This window comes from Grammomys surdaster, unplaced genomic scaffold, assembly GCF_004785775.1.
Source record: "Grammomys surdaster isolate TR1022 unplaced genomic scaffold, NIH_TR_1.0 125934, whole genome shotgun sequence".
Lineage (NCBI taxonomy): Eukaryota > Metazoa > Chordata > Mammalia > Rodentia > Muridae > Grammomys > Grammomys surdaster.
The window spans coordinates 1,132,711-1,137,508 of NW_021620757.1; the positions used below are offsets into that span (position 1 = coordinate 1,132,711).

The window sequence follows — 4,798 nt, forward strand, 5'->3', positions numbered from 1 at the left end:
TGGTTTTTGTGCTTAAGTTTATCCTGAGAAAGGCTGGTGTCTACCCGAGAATCCTGAGCAGCTAGTGATCGTACCATCTCTGAGCTCTGGGCACCTTGTGTTTACTCTCATTTGTTTGCACTGTGCTGAGTTTTTAGGGAGAGCCAGTTCTTGGCTGAAAGGGTGATGGGAGTCTCTAGGGTAGTGATTCTCAACCTTCCTAATGCTGAGACTCTTTAATACAGTTCCTCATGTTGTGGTGAACCCCAACCATGAAATTATTTTGTTGTTACTTCATAACTGTAATTTTTGCTAATGTTGTGAATCATGATATAAATATTTGATATGCAGGATGTCGGATATGTACTTGGCTGGTAGCTATATGCTAAGACATTCCATGTTAAGAACTGGCTTTAGCATCCGAACACAGGTGTTTTAAATCACCTCTAGATTACTTACAATATGTAATACTATGTAAATACTATGTAAGTATTACTATTATTATATGTTTTTAAGGGAAGAATGATAAGTAAAAAAGGCTAGACATAGTATAGATGTAACCACTTTAAAATGTATTTTTACTAAAAGCTGGTTGAATTCATGATGTGGAAATTGTGTATATAGAGGATCAAACTTATACAATATAAAGTATTCATGCAAGCTTAGAGCAAATCAGGAAACAGATGCAGGGCACAAATAATAGAAGGTGGTGATGTCGTACTTATCACTGATCAGAGCCTGTGTGCAACGTGATACATTGGCTAGATCATATTCCACCCTGGACAGAAAGGGAATTACCCAACCCAGTCTTGGCTCAGTTGCAAAGTGTTAGCTTTCCCTAGTCAAACTCTGACTCTGAACGCCCCTGCCCAGAGGGCTGGAAATCTGTTTCCTACAGGTAGACTGATTCCAAAATGAAAAGAGGAAGCACGTAGTAGAGCCATTTAAATTCAGTCTCTTTGTGCAAACTCATAAATCTTCCTTTGTGGAGGACCTGGGGAACCTGGCTGCAGAGAAAGCAAGAGTTATCCTTAATGGCTATTTCCACAGGGAGAGTCCCCTTAGCAGCCCCAGCACTTGGTTTCCGTGTCATCTACAGAAGAGGAAGCACAGCAGAGGCAAAAGGGAAGCAGAAACCAGAAGTAAAGCAGAAGAGAGATTCCGGGGAAGACCTGTGCGTGTTTTCTCCCACTGTTTCTCCAGTGAGTGGAGTCCTGTCCATTTTGCTATATTTATGGAAACAGACACAACTGGAGCTCTGTTCTCAACCCTGTACCACTTGATGGTCTTCTTTTCAACCTATTTTTCCTCCGAATTGTACCTTCATTAGAGCTACGGTATTCTATAGTGCATAATCTCAGCCTGTGTTCTCCACAATGCAGTTCCCGAAGCACACACTTAAGTACCAGGGAGAGTGACACAAGAGGCTTGAGAGAGTGAAGCAGGAAAAAAGGGATACAGGCACATTACATCCTCTATCCTCTCTCAGGATGCTGAACTGCCTTGTGAAACTAAAGCTGCCCCTCCCGTCCCTCCCCAGCCACATGGAGGAGGCATTAGGCACAGCTCTGCTCCATCAAGAATTCTGCCCTGTCCCCACAGGTGGGTTGGTTGCCAGAGTGTTTCCACTACACTCTGCCTCCCAGTCAACAAGTGAGCCTGAGACTACCTCCGTGTTCCAAGGACAGATGCTCCCAGACCGTGTTTGCAGGAGACTGTAGCCTGCACACACAGAGTTTCCATGGAAGGAGCTGGACTACGATGCAGGTGAGGCCCCGACAATCTGAATGGTGCCCAAGAAATGCTGGCAGCAAACCCCTCATGCTGTTGTAAGGAAACGGACTCCACTGGCTCCTGATAAAGTTCTACGCATGTTTCTTTTAAAACACACTATCCAATCCTTCCTTACTCAGTTTTAAACAGACTTCCCAAATAGTTCAAAGTGAAGCCATTCTTGGAGCATTTCTGAGAATATCATGGTTACAAAGTCCATCTTATCCAGGGTTTAGAAAATAAAAAAGCATCTACAAGTAGCACATTACGTGAACGGATTGACAAAGGACCCCCTCCCCCGAAACAAGTTGTTAGTCCTATAAAATGTTCACTATGATATCTATAAACTGACATTTTAGAGCCATCTGTCAACCCGATGAGAGCTCAGAAGGAACCATCCTAACAGGTTGTCCTGAGTACATAGGGTTGGTCTGAGGCAGTTCCTCCACCCAGCTCTCTTGAGCACTGTCTTCTTTTGATTCCATACATGTTATTGATTTCCTAAAGTTGACTGCTTTTGGGTAAAGATACCTTCTCCTTTAGGCTCTGCACCAAATTTTAATTGACAACTATGCTATAGTATTTGAAATCCAATAAAAAAAGATTTTTTATTGTATGCAAATGAGCATTTTGCTGACAGGAATGTCTGTGCATCTCCTGCATGCCTGGTGCTTAAGGAGGCCAGAAGAGGGCATCCCATCCAGTGGAGCTGGAGTTACAAATTATTGTGAGGTGCTGGGAACTGAACCTGGGTCACCTGGAAATCCCAGGTGTGCTCTTAACCTCTGAGCCATCTCTGCAGACGATTCCTGCTTGCCTAAATAGATACTACCTAATATATACATACCACAGAGGTATGAATATACCCCCCATCATGTGTATGCATGTGCAACTGTGCATGTGTGTGTGTGTGTGTGTGTGTGTCTGTCTGTCTGTCTCTGCACCAGTATATTCAACTCTTTCAGTTTGTCATGGATCTCGGTTTTTTCCAAGTAATAGGATACTTTGGAGATCTATGCTCTTCTTCAGTCATGTGATCAGAACTCTACCATTCATCCGAAAGTTCCAGTGTCTATCAGTTACCCACAGTGCTGCGGTCAACAGGCCGCATACACATTTGCATGCTTGTTCGGATAGAGTTGTAGGATGACATGGAATTTCTGGATTGCTCTAGATTTACTGTTTGTATTAAGGACCCCGCCTCTGCCTTGTGGCCTACTTCTGGTAACTAGGTCAGAGTTGTTATTTTCCGTGTGGAAATCCTTGTCTTTTTCTCATCGATGCTCTAATCTCCAAAGAACTAAACCTGACCTTTTCTGTGACCACAGCTACCTACACAGACACAGACAGACAAACAGACAGACAGTCACACACACACACACACACACACACACACACACACGAAATTAAATTACATGTAAATTTCCTGCCTGGTTCATGTAAATTTGCCACCTTGCCACCTCTCAACAGATTTTACTGACATCTGTTTGAGTCTTGAAATGGTTTCTGCACCTTTATTCAAGTTCCAAGTCTGTGTGTCTACTGGGATGTCTAGTTGTAAGCACTGAATCTCATTGTTCCTATTTGCATCGACTTCCATCTGTTACCTGGATATGTATGCTATTTTACCTGTGAAACAGGATTGTTTGTACCTGCAGAGGAATTTCTAGAAAGTAGAGTGAGAATTGCAAGTGATTTCTCAATGTAGCTTCCAGTCTGGTCCTGTGATAAGGGCTTCGTGTATGTTGTGAAGTGCTTGTGTATCTGAAGACTAGAGGATATAGGCATTTGAATTGTCTTGCCTAGTTTCATGTCAGTTTGACACAAGCTAGAGCATTTGAGAAGATAATTTCTTCAATTGAGAAAATGTATCCATAAGAATAGACTATAGGCCTCTCCCACTACTAATTGCATCTGCTTGCAAGTCCTAGCCCACCTGGACCGATGCAGTATACCCCATGCACCGCTTCAGCTTGGTCCTCACGGTGGAGCGACCCTGTTACGCTAAAGATGAAACGCTGGGGTTGGCTAGCCCTACTTTTGGGGGTCCTGCTGGGAACTGCCTGGGCTCGAAGGAGCCAGGATCTACACTGTGGAGCTTGCAGGGCTCTGGTGGATGAATTAGAGTGGGAAATTGCCCGCGTGGACCCCAAGAAGACCATTCAGATGGGATCCTTTCGTATCAATCCAGATGGCAGCCAGTCAGTTGTGGAGGTACCTTATGCCCGCTCAGAGGCCCACCTCACGGAGTTGCTCGAGGAGGTCTGCGACCGAATGAAGGAGTACGGGGAGCAGATTGACCCTTCTACGCACCGCAAGAACTACGTACGCGTTGTGGGCCGGAACGGAGAATCCAGTGAACTAGACTTACAGGGTATCCGGATCGATTCGGATATCAGCGGCACCCTCAAGTTTGCGTGCGAAAGCATTGTGGAGGAATATGAGGATGAGCTTATTGAGTTCTTCTCCAGAGAGGCTGACAACGTGAAAGACAAACTTTGTAGTAAGCGGACAGATCTATGTGACCATGCCCTGCACAGATCTCATGATGAGCTATGAATCACTGGAGCAAGCAGCCTACACCAACGTGACGGAACACCCCCAGGAGGGGAAGATGGTGGCGTTGTTGTTGCCTTTTGTATTAAGTTTTTATGGAAATGAACTGAGAAAAAAAAAAAAAAACCTCTTGAAACCAAAAAAAAAAAAAAAAAAAAGAATAGACTATAGGCAAGCAAACTTATAGGACATTTTTTTAAATTAGTGATAGTTGGCAGAGGACCCAGCCCATTGTGGGTAGAGACATTCCTGAGCTTGTGGTCCTGGGCACCTTTGATTCCACAAACCTTTAATCCCAGCACCTAGGAGGCAGAAGCAAGTAGATTCCTGAGTCCATCGTAGTCTTCACAGTGAGTTCCAGAACAGCAAGAGCAACAATAGTAAGATCTTGTCTCAACAAACAAAAACAAACAAACAAACAAACAAGAAGGGAAAAAAGGAAGGAAGAAATTAAAAAGAAAAAAGAAACAGACAAACAAAGGCTGAGCAA

General features: G+C 43.9%; 1 pseudogene; it reads left to right on the plus strand.

The window, feature by feature from the left end:
• The first annotated feature begins 3,742 nt into the window (after positions 1 to 3,742).
• On the plus strand, positions 3,743 to 4,363 carry LOC114608721 (annotated as a pseudogene).
• The last annotated feature ends 435 nt before the right edge of the window (positions 4,364 to 4,798 follow it).